This window comes from Ptychodera flava, chromosome 22 (assembly GCF_041260155.1).
Source record: "Ptychodera flava strain L36383 chromosome 22, AS_Pfla_20210202, whole genome shotgun sequence".
In the NCBI taxonomy this organism is placed as follows: Eukaryota; Metazoa; Hemichordata; class Enteropneusta; family Ptychoderidae; genus Ptychodera; species Ptychodera flava.
In genome coordinates this window covers 20,294,692-20,311,327 of record NC_091949.1, presented here as the reverse complement: position 1 = coordinate 20,311,327, position 16,636 = coordinate 20,294,692, and positions in this window count along the sequence as shown.

Genomic DNA, 16,636 nt, shown 5'->3' with positions numbered 1-16,636 from the left:
CAACTTGATTGCTTCAAAATGATGGCAACTGTGTCGCTTATTGATATAATTATATAGTGGAGCCGTTCTACTTTATGGGAGGGGTTCTGGTAAACTTTCAGAGCGAACAATGTAACTATTAGGATGTCAACACAGGTTTTCACGATTGGAAGAACGTTTACATAAGTTGAGTACAACTGTCGAGAGTGAAACATAGGTCGTTGGGTGAAAATTGGTGTTTTCCGAGCCTCTGCCCTTCATGAAAGTTATGAGGCCTGTTAAAACAAAGGGTCAAACTCGAACCATAAACATTACAGGACTCATGCTTTTCCAGCATTCAAGACAGTGCAGTACTGTAGTCTCCTTGCAAAGTGACAGCATGCAGTATTGATATATTAGCCGTGCCAGTCGGCGTACCTCCAAGACTATACAGGGCCCTAGGCGTTCCATTTGTCAAAGTTATTATCGCAGAAAGGAATTCGTGGGCGGATTAGGGAAAACTTGCTAACAAGTAAGGTGAAATTCACTGTACATTCTGTTGCAGTATGAATAATATTATGTTAATTGCCTGAATTCATGGGTTTATGTGCCCGAGAGCAGGTGACAATTTGCCAGACGCCAAGAGGTCAAATTGTCTCCTGCTTCGAGGACACATAAACCCATGTATTCAGGCAATAATATTTTTGTTACATGCCTCTTCACAGTTAATACTGTATGACATTAGTTACATGCAGGGCATTTTCAAACAATTTTACTATTATCGACCAGCATCAAATAGATTTTAACGAAAGTCAAAATAGCAACGCGCGTATGGATATTAAATCTAGCGTTAAGCGTCTACTTTGATGTCGAAAATGTCGAAGGGCTTCACTGGACCGGGTAACCATGAAAAGCGGTCAGTACATCGTTCACCGGCCCACTAACTCCCCGGATGTTCCTATTCAAATCAATGCACTGATTTGCACTCACATCGAGGCATGTAATAATTCAAAGGCTTTTACACCGTCCATTCTTATATAGTCTTTACTCGTTTGCCTAAATTGAAGATAAACTTAAGTTTGACCGTCTTAGAATATGACCGCTCTTGGGCGCTGTACGAATCAGGAACATGTGACATGTGCACCTTCTCTGTCAAATACGTTCAGTGGTGTAGTCGAATTTGTGTGGCTGATTAATGGCTATTCTCTGTGTAAATACATCAAAGTCGCCAACGAAAATTTTTACGGCGGTACTGTCGTGATGCACTGTCGACCGTGACCGTACTCATGAGTAGCGTTGATGACATGAAAACTCGTACGGTCGTGACACGATAAAGGTGGTGGTCACAATACACGAACAATTTCAATTTGTTTGTATTTGGTATACAATTAATTCTCAACTGGAATGGCCAAAACCTTACAGCAAATGATGTTGTCGTCTGGATAAGTAAGGAGGTCACGCTGTGTGACGTAGCATTCAAATGTGGAGGTTACTTTGAATTGACCGTTTAAGGGGAAACATCTTGACTCGACTAAAATGCCGTCAAAGAATGACATACAAGGCCATTTACATGTAAAATGATTATATGAGGGAAATTGAAAGGATATTTGAGGACAATTAGCTAGTATTATCGAGCAAAGACTATACCAAAAAGGCAGATTTGTTCTTTATATCAGTCCCCTCTGAGCAATAGAAGAAGGGCAGTACAGGAATTATAACAGTTATGGTGAATTGTAAGTTAAGAGGATGCTTTTGGTGGAACTTCTCTTGTATTTCGCCGAATGTCTACGTTTTTTTGTTAAACGTTACGTAAAGAGCTGTATTTAAATTTGCAAAACAAGCACGGATATATTCAGCCATCATGCATGTTCTATTTTGACTTCAACAGAAACAATGGCTTGATAGGCCTATTTATATACTTGTACTCAGTCTTTCTACGGGTCGCTCAAAATATAGTTTATACCTTTCGTTACGTATGGTCTTTTTATATCTCACAATGAACAGTAGTACGGTGGCTAGATGAATGGATAGGTGGATGCATGGAAAGGTGAACGATGTACGTTTTGATATTTATGTGCCTTCAAAGACCAACTGCCAAGACTTGTAAAATGTTATGTATAAAATCGATTGAGACATGCTAACATACTTGTAACTTTGAATCATCCATTCGGCCAATGTTTTGGGAAAAAAGAAGATGACAGCGTGAATATATAATGTCTTTCGTAACAACCGTGCCATCTGCGTTGTAGTGTTTAGACTTTTGTCTCAGGACCTTGCCCTGTGAAATATAACAAATAAATTACGTCATAAAGCTATCTTCACACACGTTAAAATCGGGTACGCATTCAAAATTGACGAATTTAATATTTCCCCTTTGTTATTCGAGCCACATAACGCAAGCAATACTATACTTGTAACACTTTTGCAAGGGATACACCATAAACGGTCTAACAGGTAACAAGTATGGCGTTAATACAGCGAAGCGTCGGTCTTGCAAATGTTCTCAAAACAAAATGGCCGCGATGAGAATACGTTTACACATGTCTGCAGTGTCTGTGCCCCACAAGCAAGTAAATAGAAAAGAGCGATCCAACTTAAAACCATACTTTCCCAGCAAGCCACTTATTTCAAGCGTTGCTCCTCGTCAATAGTCTGTCCTCAAGTAGACTGGTTTCTGACGAAAAATAAGCAATATTTCAAGGAAAATCCCGTCATATTACAGGAACTACGATGTCGAAATTGTTCTAGGAAACAACGTATGACGCAGCGTACTAATAGTTCGTTTACCTTTTCCATGATGCAGTGCGCTAGGGCATACGCAAGGATATATCAGTCGTAGAACACTACGGTAGATTTAGGTCGCGAATGGATGCAAAACACACGAAGCATTCTCTTGGCGTAGCGAATTTGTGTCATCCTTGCATAATAAATCGTTGTACAACACAGAGACTGTATATTTGGTTGCTTTGAAGTGTATACGGTGTTTGATACAGCAATCCATTGTGGTATAACCGAGAAAGATCTATGCGCGATATACTCTATCAATACTCGATACTCAATATCAGTACTCGATCAATACTTCAAAACCGAACTGCTCCGTTAGTAGCAGTGTTCGAAATTCGTGGAAAATATCAACCAGTCACCAGGACTGGTAACTTCAAAAAATTGCCTGTCCTGCCAAAAACTTACCAGTCCTGATACTGGGATTACTTTTATGTGCCTAAGTATTTTTGTTATGCGCTGTTGAGTAGGATGAATTTACGGGAAAGAAAACTGTCTTGCCATAAAATTCGAATGGGAGCCCGGAGAAAAAATAGCACACATAGCTTTAAAGAAGACTCCCCACGCTAAAGTCAACCTGTCCGCCGGACTGGTACCAGTCCGGCAGAAAAACAAACCAGTCTCGGACTGCCGGACAGGTGTTATTTCGAACACTGCTAGTCGGCTAGACAGCCGGATCCTAGTTTAGTAAACCGAATGGCTCCAATTCAACGAATTGAGTGAATGTGCTTATTTAAATTTGCAAATATACGTGTGAACTCCAAAACTCCAAAACATCCATGAAATGCTGAATGCATGTGGTGTGCTTATCGCATTTCGGACGACTTTTTTCAAGTATATATAACCTAGTACTCTTTGAAGGGAAAAACTAAAACGAAGGGGGAAGGGGGTAGGGTGAATACGAAGGGTTACGATATTTCTCTGTAAGTAGATAAAATTTTGATAAAAATACGCAAAAATGAAATATTAGCCTCACGCTTAAGGGACTTATGTCAGTAGAAGAAGGACGGGGGCGGGGCTTTATGCACAATGCAATATATACCAACACTAGTACGAACCTGATAGGGACCTATAACTGTCACTGATACCATTTAGAGGCTATGATATGATATGCACTATGATAGTAGAGACACATATAAAAATATGCAAAAATGAAAAATTGTCCTTACGTTTAAGGTAGTTATCTTTAGTTAGTAAAGGGAAAGCAACTCCACATTGTTCATATATTGGTGGTTTTGCGTTTAATGTATAGTTGTGTGTATTTTCTGTTTCACTGTCTTGGTATAGAGCCGATTAGGCAAGGAGAGACACAGCGGCTGTAATCTGTGTGTCAGTGCAGTCTGTACTCCAGAGTGGAGAGACTGTGTAAGACACTACGATTCTTTGACGCTATATTTCGGAAGTTTGCCAGACTTTCTTCATCAATTGCCTCAAGTTCAACTTCAGTGGATAAAATGTGTGGTATATTGGCAGATTGTATGTATTCCTATGTTGTCCCACTGGCAGTTTGTTCTTTCATTCTGGAAGCTAGGATATCTCATTTTGTTCTACTGTGTTCAAGGTCGTGTTCGTATTGTGTTTACTAGATTGAGAGAAAGATATATGTGATCGTCAACATGTTTAATGTTGTGCGTTTCTGTCAAAATGCAGGAATTATTTCTGTGGTTATAAGTTGTCTGTTGTAATCTCTATATGAAGTCGGTGGTTGAAGAGTTATTTTTGACGCTTCCTTATCTAACGGTTTGATTGGTATCTCACCGTTTTCTGATGGTGTTCTTGATCACATGCCTTAGACATAGAATGTATTTTATCATGTGTTTTGCAAGGTGAAATTCAGATGAATTTGAGGCTGCTATGTGTATTGATTTTCATTTTGGTTTGTGCTCTTGTAATGCGACATTTTTGTTGGCGTAATATGTTTATTTTGTTCTCTATTTCTGTGCCCTCTTATGGTGTTGACCCCTTCTATTTATTTTGTAATTTTATGTGTAATTTTAGTGTACATTTTTAGTGTCGAGGCATGGCACAGTATTGATATGGTAACTCTCCCTTTTGAATATGTGTTGGCCTTTAAAAAGGCCGTTTAGTATTGTGATCCTTGTTTGGCTCATGCTGTATCAAGTTATGTACGTTGTTCACAACGTTTACTGTTGCTGGAATGTTGTGTTGTTTCTTGTCGATTCATTGTACGGCCTAGGATCTTGTCTTGCTGTTTTATCACTCACCTATGTTCAGGGACGTCTTCCATCTTTAGTGCAGGTCTTTTACTGTTCGTCTTCGTGTAAGCTTATGTTCTATTCATTGTCGGAGAGAGTTGGGTTACCATTGGTGTATCTTAACATGAAAAACTAACCGTTACGATTTTGTTATCTTGTTTGTATGGAGGGTGGTGTTGGCTCTTGTTCCCGCCTTAATGTTGATTGGTTAGTTTTCTTTCAAGTCGCATTTGAATGGCTGTTAACTGAGCACTGTAATTGGCTGTTTTTTGTGTATTCTGATAAGTGCAATTTTTGTGATTTCAGAACCTTGTGTTTTAGAATAGCGTTATTGAGTTTTGTTCTGCAGAAATTGATGCTCATATTTTCTGTGGATTGAGCTGTGTATTGCCTAATCTATACATGATTGTTGGGACCGGTAGTGTTACGCTTATGTTTAGCCATGGCTAAACAACAATTTACATATTATTATATTATGTTTAGCCATGGCTAAACAACAATTTACATAAAACAGCCAAACAGGATATACACTATATTATACACAATATCATACATAAAACGCAAACAACCCAAATATGAACGATGTGTGGAGTTGCTTTCCCTTTACTACCTATCGCCATGGCTAAAACAACAATTTACATAAAACAGCCAAACAGGATATACACTTATATTATACACAATATCATACATAAAACGCAAACAACCCAAATATGAACGATGTGTGGAGTTGCTTTCCCTTTACTACCTTTGAAAGCTCCCCTCAAGAAATCACATACTTAGACCTGACTATCTACAAAAGTCATCGATACAACAAAGAGAAAATTCTCGAATATTCTCAAGACACACACAAAGCCAACAGATACATTCCAATTCTTACAAAGAAACTCATGCCATCCGGCAGCAACATTCAATGGTCTGATCAAAGGTGAAACATTACGATACATCAGAACATGCAACAACGAAACCGATTTTACACAGAAAGTCACACAATTTAGTGAAAAATTACAAGACCGACAATACAAGAAAAATGAAATAGAACGCATTATCAGAGAGACAGATCATAAAAACAGAAAAAGACTGCTTGAACAACAAAAAGAAAAAAATAACGCCACCAACAATACAATAGTCTTCATAACAACATACAGCCCGTACATAGAAACGACAAAAATCAAGCAAGCCCTGACAGAAAACTGGCGTGAACTTGAAAAAGACGAAACACTAAAAAACTGTTCCAAAACAAACCAATAATCGCATATAGAAGGAACAGAAATATAGGCGACACACTTATAAGCGCCAGACTTCACAAAAACTACAATAGCTCAAACTCAGGTTCACAAGAACCTACACAAACACAACGAGATCAAACAGTAGACATTCTAGCTTCCTACTTGAACAACAAACGTAAGTGGAACAACATATTACCAAATTAAAAAATCTAACAATCAATCAATTGTGCTCACCAACAAAAATGAATTTTAAGCGACTGATGAAGAAAACTCTGTTTTCGAAACGTAGCGCCAAAGGATCGTAGTGTCACAGTAATCTCTCCGCTCCAACTCGGATTAACACAAGACACGTAGATTACGGGTACGTCTCGCCATGGCTAAACAACAATTTACATAAAACAGCCAAACAGGATATACACTATATTATACACAATATCATACATAAAACGCAAACAACTCAAATATGAACGATGTGTGGAGTTGCTTTCCCTTTACTACCTAAGCCTTAAGGGACTGATCTTATGGGACGAAGGGGGAGGGCTTTGTGTATAATGTACAATATACAGACACCACATCAGAATGCTAAAGACAGCGCCTATAACTTTCACTGACACCACAAAGGGGACATGATATTCTCAGTGTCAGTAGTGAACATATTGATAAAAAAGTTTCAAAAATGAAATATTGTGCTCACGCTTATGGGACTTATCTTATTTGACAAAGGGGAGGGCTAAGTGCATAATTTGTAATATACTGGCTCCACTGCAATGCTGAAGACAGGACCTATAACTTTAAATAATACCTCAAAGGGAGGCATGAATTCTCAGTATCAGTAGGGAACTGTTTGATAGAAATATGCAAAGTTAAGTTATTTTTTGTCCCCAGGCTTAATGCACTTATGTTGTCAGGCGAAAGGGGAGGGCTTAGTGCATAATGTATAATATACAGGCACCACCACAATGCTAAGGATGGGACCTATAACTTTCATTTATGCCACGAAGGGGGACCTGATATGCACAGTTTCAATAGGGAGTGTTTGATAGAAATATGCAAAGTTTAATTATTGTCATCAGGCTTAAGGGACTTATCTTATGGGATAAAGGGGGAGAGGGACTTATCTTATGGGACAAAGGGGAGGTCTTCGTGTATAATGTCTAATATTTAGGCACCACCACCATGCTAATTGCGGGGCCAATAAACTATAAATTATGCCACGAAGGGGACATGATATTGACAGTGTCAGTAAAGAAAAGGTTGATTCCAACTTGCAAAAGAAAATTTTGTCCTCGTGCTTAATGGACTAATGGTGTAGGATGAAGAGGTTGGGCTACATACAATGTAATATGTAAAAGTTCTAGCACCATACAGATCGTGGGGCCTATAACAATCATTGATGCGATGACGGGGAAATGATGTTTAATGTTTAAGTAGAGAACACTTTAATAACAAGATTTGGAAAACGAAATATTGTCCTCTGATGTGAGGGACAATGCATGATATACGATCGCCAGACTAAAGAGAGCAATTACTTTCTATCGATGCCCTGAAGAACATGATATTCAAAGTTATGTTAGAGATCGCGTTGATAACAAAAGGCAGGAATGAAATATTGTGCTCACACTTCATATATTTATTTTATTATACACATGGCGAGGGCTGTGTGCACAATGCACCATATACAAGCAAGACTGTAGGTGGCAAATGACTTGCAGTTATAATCTGACGGATAAGATGGTATATACAGTGGTATTAGAGATCAATATGTGAAATTTGCGGAATGCCGAAGTATGGTTTTTACGATTCTGGGATATATGTTCTTGGCAAAAGGTTGTCAGCTTCGAATTCTCTATCTGTTCGTGCATAGGATCGTGTAAAGTGACCTAAATGAAGGGACTTATGAATTTTGTGTATGCGCATACAAAGATTTACATTATTTGTACTTAATGTAAATAACAGTCACAACATTGTTCACAATGTTGTGGTCTCTCGTTTTTATGAAAAATACAGATGTACACATAGTGCATACATGTAATGCACAGTTATGCATTAGTTTATACGGACATCAGTTTAATGTATGTTTTCATGCTCTCACATGGAGACTGGCTACAGTACTCTAACTAATGTAATAAGATTGATTACGCTGCTCTAAAAAAGCAATACTTTGCAGCTTCATACCTTGGGATATTTACATTTGCTACATCAAAAATATTTACAAGTACATTACATACATTTGTAATACACTGGTGAATTGTTGAGATTCAGCGAAACACAACTAATATGACATCTTAGCTTCTCTGCATGAACAACATATAATCTCCTCCGCATATGATAACTTCCCTGGACATATTGTTACATGACAAACAGACAAATTTCTATTCAGCAAAAGGTCTTCTTAACAACAGGTGAATTATTTCCTTAGGGCCTATTTATAATTCTAGGCTCTTCTCCTACACGAAATAGCTCCGTCAGTATCGTGTACATATCGCATAATTTATTGGTTGTGGTATGGCTCTTTGGAAATAGATTAAGGGACTTAAATATGATCATATTGACGTATTACTAGCGTCGACACCCATCTTCTAACTGTAATACTGTCAATAATGTCATACAGTCTTCCTGTGATGACACTACATGCATTCAAAATGGTGTATATTCGACAATCATAACCATTTGCCTGTATATTATACATTAGACACAAAGCCCTCCCCCTTCGTGCTATAACATAACTCCCTTAACCCTGACGACGATACTTTATTTTTTGCATATTATTATCAAAGTGTTCTCTACTAACACTGAGAATATCATGTCCCCCTTTGTGGCATCAGTGAAAGTTGTAAGCCCAATTTTTAGTATGGTGGTGGTGCCTGTATATTATACATTATACACAAAGCCCTCCCCCTTCGCCCTATAACATCAGTCCCTTAAGGCTGACTACAATTTTTTTTTGCATCTTTTTATCAAAGTGTTCTACCGACACTGAGAATATCATGTCCCTTCGTGGCATCAGTTAAAGTTATAAGCCATGTCTTCAGTATGGTGGAGGTGCCTGTATATTATACACTTCTTGGTCTTCTGGCCAGAGGTCCATATATCTTTCTTTCATAAATATGACTTTGTTTGTGTACCGTCTATTTACTGTCTGTTCTGTGCTGTTTTGTGTCTATGTTTACAACTACTGTCTTACGATTCTGACCTAGTCATTGGATTATGGATTGGATTAGGATTGGTATGATTGTGATTATTGTACACAGAACCCCCCCTTGTCTTATAACACCAGTCCCTTGAGCCTGAGGACAATATTTCTTTTTTGTATATTATTATCAAAGTGTTCTTTACTGACACTGAGAATATCATGTCCCCCTTTGTGGCATCTGTGAAAGTTGTAAGCCCAATTTTAAGTATGGTGGTGGTGCCTGTATATTATACATTATACACAAGCCCTCCCCCTTCGCCTATAACATCAGTCCCTTAAGGCTAACTACAATTTTTCTCTTTGCTTCTTTTTATCAAAGTGTTCTCTACTGACACTGAGAATATCATGTCCCCTTCTTGGCATCAGTTATAAGCCATGTCTTCAGTATGGTGGAGGTGCCTGTATATTATACATTGTACACGGAGCCCCCCTCCCCCTTCGTCTTATAACACCAGTCCCTTAAGCCTGAATACAATATTTCTTTTTTGTATATTATTATCAAAGTGTTCCCTACTGACACTAAGAATATCATGTCCCCCTTCCTGGCATCAGTTAATGTTATGGGCCTCATCTTTAGTATGTGGTAGTGGTGGCTGTACATTATGCATTATACACAAAGCCTCCCCCTCGTCCTATAACACAAGTCCCTTGAGCTTGAGGACAATATTTTTTGTTGCACCTTGCAATCAATATGTTCTCTACTGAGAATATCATGTCCCCATCGTGGTATGATTTCAAGTTATAGGCCCTATTTACAGTATGGTTCTGGTGCCTAGTATTATTCATTATACGCAAAGCCCCCCTCCCCTGTCCTATAGCATAAGTCCCTTATTCCCGATGACAATAATTTAACTTCGCATGTTTGTATCAAACTTTTCGCTACTCACGCTGAAAATATCATGTCCAAGCAATGTGTGCTCTACTGACACTGAGAATATCATGTCCCCTTCGTGGCATTATTTAAAGTTATTGGTCCCGTCTTCAGCGTGGGGTTAGTGTCTGTACATTGTACATCATATACAAGACCTCCCACCCTTTGTTTATAACATAAGTGCCCTATGCCTGAGAATCCGTGACAAATTACGTCCACTCCTTCTGATGTCGTGATTCTTGATATATCATATTCTAAAACACTGTTTTGACATTTTCGATTTGAAATTTTGATGATCTGAGTCGTGACAATGCCCCAGTCCTCAAACGTTCACACTGAATAAAACAGAAGGCAGATGCACGACATCCTTCTTTTTATATATATCAATACAACGCCGCAACGGCACCAGTCTTTAAATCAAATAAGTCAAAACGTCTTTTTAGCGTGACCAATCACGTCCAGGTGATGTCATCTTTCAGCTGTTCTGGGCTATCATCGTGCCAACTATATCATTGGGCACATTGCTTTTATTCCTTCTGGCCTATACAAATTTAATATTCGATAAGGTACCCTTTTTGCATATGAGTTTGACCCTGGTTTGACCCAGAGTTTGACCCACAGCGCCCTCTATCGTTAATTTGATGGAAACGGGGCAGAATACATGGCAATCATGTTGCTAAAAAGGCTTTGCTACAGCACCAACTTTAATCTTTCATTTTTTCAAATTGTTAAAGATTTCATATATATACAAATTATTTTATGAACGTCACATTACGACAATCAAGATTTTAAAAAAACTAAAATTTCGCTAGTTATGAAATGTACCAGTCAAGCTCGAGCACCGTAATGAGATCACCCAGCACGGGCGGCCGTCGCAGCTGTTTGACCGGCTTTCATTGGCAGCACCTGCGTACTCGTGTGCGGGATACAGGGTAGCTGTGCGTATCCACGGAGTGTTGTGCGGTCGGTGTTAGTTTCCAGCTTTTATATGCTTGCTAACTACCAGAATGCGAAAACAGCGAAAGAAAACACTCATAAACGAAACAGCACTGCTAAACAAATGTCAGACGACGGGTGTATATAAGAAGGGTAAGCTTACGGCCGCATTTAACGTAGCTCTGCATGGCTGTATGTTACGGCTTTATACGGCCTCCCACCATAGCCCGGCTGACTGCCATAGAGAAGATCGTTGGTAGCACCTCGGAATACGGCCCGCAGTTTCTCCGCCGAAACAGCCGATTTTGAATCCAAAACTGCGTTGATCTACTTTTTCGAGCACACTCACCTCGCTTAGGTACATGATAGCTGCGCTTGTAAATTTACGCAGAGCCCATTTTCTCTCTAGGCCTATATGCGGGGGAAGCGTTCGTAATTAGTGTGAGCAGTTTTATCGCAGTTCACTGCAGTGGCTTCGCTATCTATTACTGAAAATGGTTGTAATCTGATTCAACCCATGAGCACTCGGGCGAAAACCAGCCCTGCAAACAACATGACAAAAGAGCATCGCGATATCGAACTTCTAAAGTCGACGTTCATCGAGGAGTGCAACCAGAGAAAATTATGAAATATGTAACAAATCTGATGAGCAAAAAGAAAAATATTTACAGGACAAAAAATGTTCATCGTCCATAGTAAATAGCCGAGTGGTTGTTAGAAAAATGTTAATTATAGACTGTTACATCGCGATGTTCATTTGTTTGCAAGGCTAGTTTTCGTGCGAGCTTGGTCAGATCTTTAAGGTTGCGAAATCCTCGATATATTCGGAAAGTATTTACCGCGATTTGAAAAATCTGTAGTATCGTCCATTTTCGAAGTTGGGGTCGAACTGAGGAAGTCGTGCTTGCTCAGATCTGTAAGTGATGAAATCTTCGATATAAGCTTATATTGGATATTTACCCGCGATATGGACAATCCAGTTATGAGTATCGTCTATCGCTGTAAATAATGTACTTCGTGGAAGACCAGCCAAAACTCCCGATGATGTCCGATCGGTTCTCTGTCCAAGTCCCGATCGTCAAGTAAATTTTTTTAAAGCCTACATGTAAAGAATGTATTTCGTGCAAGGCCCTCCGGAAACTCCCGATGATATCCGATCGATCCTTTCAATGAAGTCCCGCTAGTAATTATGTGTATGAAGTTTCGTGTGGACATTTAATGAAAAATTGCTTTAAATGTAAAAATGTATTTCTTGCTTGAATAAATTTAATAATGTAAAACATGCAGGATTCTTAACTACCGGCCATGGATGCTATTTTTGAACTAACAGTCGGTCAGATCTGTTAGGGAGCATTCGTTTTTTACAGGGAGGGGGTCGTTGGAAATCAGGGGGGTTGACTTTTACGAAACCGTTTTAAGGGGGGGTCAAATTTTGCAATCAATGATTGGAAGGGGGTCAAATTTTACAAAGGTTGTATGGAGTTATGGAAAAAATTTGACTTTTGAATTTCACAGAAATGTTACTTGGTCCTTCATACAAAATCTATGAGTAGTCTATGAGAAGCTATGGATAATTTCCTTTAAATACAAAACTAGCTAAATTTGACTTTTATAGACTCTTGATTATTGACATTAACGTTCTTGATTAGACTAGGGCGATTACAAGTTCATGTGTGTGCAAGAAATTTGATTTTGGAACGTCACAAAAAATTTTGATTCTCTTTAAATTGTGGTATGTGAGGAAATTTGAATATATTTTTTACAATTATACAAAACTAGCTATTAAAATCAGTGTTTTAAAAAAGTTTGACAATTGATATAAATGTACGTGACGAGAATATTATATTTAAAGGAGCAGATCTGAAAAACCAATATGACAATTTAACCCAGTGATTATTTGTAAAGTTCAAAAAGGATTCTTTGAAAGGTCAAAGGTCAAATGGGAAATTATAATTCAATTAAGATATTATTGATACGGACTGTGACATCTGGGGGATGGTCGCTGTTTTTTTGTGCATGAAAATTCAAGGGGTGGGTAGCTCTTTTTCTTGCAAACACTTTTGAAGGGCCTAATTTTTTCAGGCCAGGGCCATAGGGTGCGAAGGTTTAATGAATCAAATCTGATGATTTTTTGAGGGGTCACATTTTACAATTGATGAATTGAGGGGGGGGGTTAAATTTTAGAAATTTGATTTGGAGGGGGGTAGCTTACATTTTCATTTGTCCCTCAAATTCCACCGACCCCTCCCCGTAAAAACGAATGCTCCCTTAGGTGGTTAAATCTCCGATATACATTGGATATTTACCCACGATTTGACAAAGTATCGTCTAGTATCAGAGTTAAAGTCCGAAATCGCCTATATTTATCGGGTTAATATTGGTGATTTTGAAGACTCGGCGTGCCGAGACACAGTGCAAGGAAATCTAGTATGATCGTCTGGTATCGATATTAGAGTCTCGGAATTGCCGATATTTATAGGGTAAATATCAGCTATTTCTCAGCGTGCCAAGAAACGATAGGCAAGAAGTCGTTCTAGGCTGAGGTGTAGTCCCGAAATTGCCCATATTTATCGGTTTATATCGGCGATTTTGCAGACCTTTGAAAGGTGCAGAACATAACTTAGTATCTTGACAGTTTTTAACATTTTAGGCCCTATTACCTCCGACTCGCCGGACTTTCTTTAGCCACTGTCTTCGAAGGAGCTGCTCTGTGGGAAAACGGTAAAAACTAACACCGTTTTTGTTCTGTCTTTAGTGTTTTTGCACCCAACTGCAATTAATTTTTCATTCTACTGAGCATTAAAAAGTTGTAACATGCAGAACTGCACTAGACAGTCATAGACTCCGAGTCCAATGCTACGGTAAGCTGTCACACACGATAAAAATTACAAACGACCTCAAAAGAGGGCTAAAACTGCAGCAAGTGAAAAATAATACAGTAAAAAATTAGGTCGACCAGCGAGAGATAATACTTGCTAAAACGCAGAGGATAAAAACTGCAACAAGTTAAAACAAATACAGTAAAATACCGACCGACCAGCGGGAAACAAAACACTTGCAAAGCACAGAGAATAAAAACGCAGATGTTTCGGGTGCGACACTGACGATATTTCCCGCTGGTCGGTCAGTATTTTCCTGCATTTGTTTTAACTTGTTGCAGTTTTTATCCTCTGTTTTTTTACTGTCACACACGCTCATGTATCGCTGATGACGTCACGCACGCTCCTCCCATGAGCCCCTGGGATTTCGAGTTTATTTTCGTAAATGTCGTCTACTTCAAAGTCTCCTTCGTCGCGCCGCAGTGGCTGGCGGGTGCAAAGATGTGGCAAATTTGAGCTGCATTTTATTCAAGGTGAATTTTACAAGGGATAAATGGTGACACTCCTAGACTTAGGTTTCCCTTCAACAGCGCGGAGAATTTCCGACATCGGGAGATTCACAGCACGGAGATAATCATGCCGGAAAATGCCGAGAGGTTTTGACCGTTTAAGAAGGGCTTGACTACGCAGTTTCTGCGTAGTGAAGCTTCATTACGTATTCATGGTGACCCCTGGCCAGCTGTCAATAACTTTGGGGGCTTTTGTCTTTTGGCCTGCTTTGCATATGCGTCGTTGGACACGACCTGCCAATCACCCAGGTAGTCAATTAAACTATTAATTGACTGTTTACCGACCCAATTAACACTATCCAGCAGTATCAGTCATATGTTAATCGCGTGGCCCGGGTGGGCACAACGTGGGAACGCGTGTATTTCTATGTGTACGTTTCACTTGTGGTGTCGTTTGTAACATCATGCTTTTGAAGTCCTTGTTTCACTTACAGTATTACCTTCAAGGTGACGGGCTTACTATTAATGTTCAGTATCATTGCACCGAGTTCTGCCCACGGTGAAAACCACCTGTTTTGCCTACTAATTACTGCCCGTCGCTGCCCGTCCTGAATGTAGCCTATCATAGCTACAGTAATCAGTCAATATATAATACCCCGCGCCTTATACTTTCTATATACACTTGTAAAATCATAGTCCGAGCCGTAAAATTTTGACTTTCGATCCGATATACAGGTTGATCGTTGAATCGCACCGGCGCATCCATGTTTACTTGCCCAATAAGCTTACTACTCTGCAAAGGGTGGGTAGATGGAATTCCAGGGCCAAAATGAACACCGGGGCGAAACTTTTTGTGAATCCATGTGAAAACATAAATCATTTATCTGTTTTGATATATACTCCTTAATTGTAAGTTTGATCAAAACCGAGACCACATTCAAGGGCTATGCAGACTGTCCATGTACGCACACACAGGCAACCAACGGTGAATATCAGCGTCAGCGGCATAACTATCGGGTCGTAAATCGATCGGCGGTTTGGGGGCCCTGGACTATGATTTTATAAGTTTTATATCACAAACAAATGTTGTGGAATATTAAGATATCGACCTATTACTGTATTGAAAAGGCCAATTTCGTGACGGGCATTGCTAGAAGAATGACGGGCAGGGACGGCAGTAATTAGTAGGACTGTTTCTTTGAATACTGTTCGATATTAAGTGACGGTCAAACTTTTGGGTGGTGCGCGTGACCGGCGGCACTGACACAAACTGGTTTGACAAGCATATAATTCAGGTTTTGTTCAGTGTTGTTACCATTTGTCCGTGGTGGAAAACGTTGACGGAAAACCAGAGAAAACGGTCCCGCTCCGAGAACAGCCCGAGACGGGGACGGCCACACTTGTGGTGTTGTTTGTACCATTGTGCGTTTGAAGCCCTCGTGTTATCTACAGTATTACCTTCAAGGTGACAGGCTTACTATAAAAGTTCAGTGATCATGGCATTGAGTAAACGTGTTACATGTCATGATGTAAATCACGCAATGTTTTTTTTTTTACATATATCCCAAGGATTTGTTTTCGCTTTCTTTTGCCCTCGCGAAGTTTGCGAAAATTTCTCGCTCTGAAAAAATTTCCGGCCACAGTATCATTGAACCCACTCATTTTTTTCTGGGTGACCTGTGACAAATGTACGTAATAGTGAAGTCGATCATGCGGGGAAATAAAGGAGTATTAAAAGCAAAGTTCTATTCGTCTGTGTCCGTTCATTGTCAAAAGTCAAGGCAAAATGGTGATCCTGAATGATTTCATGACCATTGGGCGATAGAACTTTAATTTACTCTGCAGTGCGCCTGTTCGATACACAAACATTACGACACTTTTGTCTGGGTAGGTATTAAATTTGGTCTGGCCGAGAAAAAAAAGGCAATCAAGACCATAGTCCAAGTTTTTAGAAAAACTAACTGGGACACGAACGGGATTCGTGAATAAATTTTGTTGAGCTTTACAAGCTGTCTGGTTCACGGCTTATTGTGCACAGGCCGCGTCTTTGCCCTTGCCATCGTGTCATTGAACTTGTAAATGGACGCATCAATTAAACGATTTCTTTTATGAATGTCCGTAAGTTCA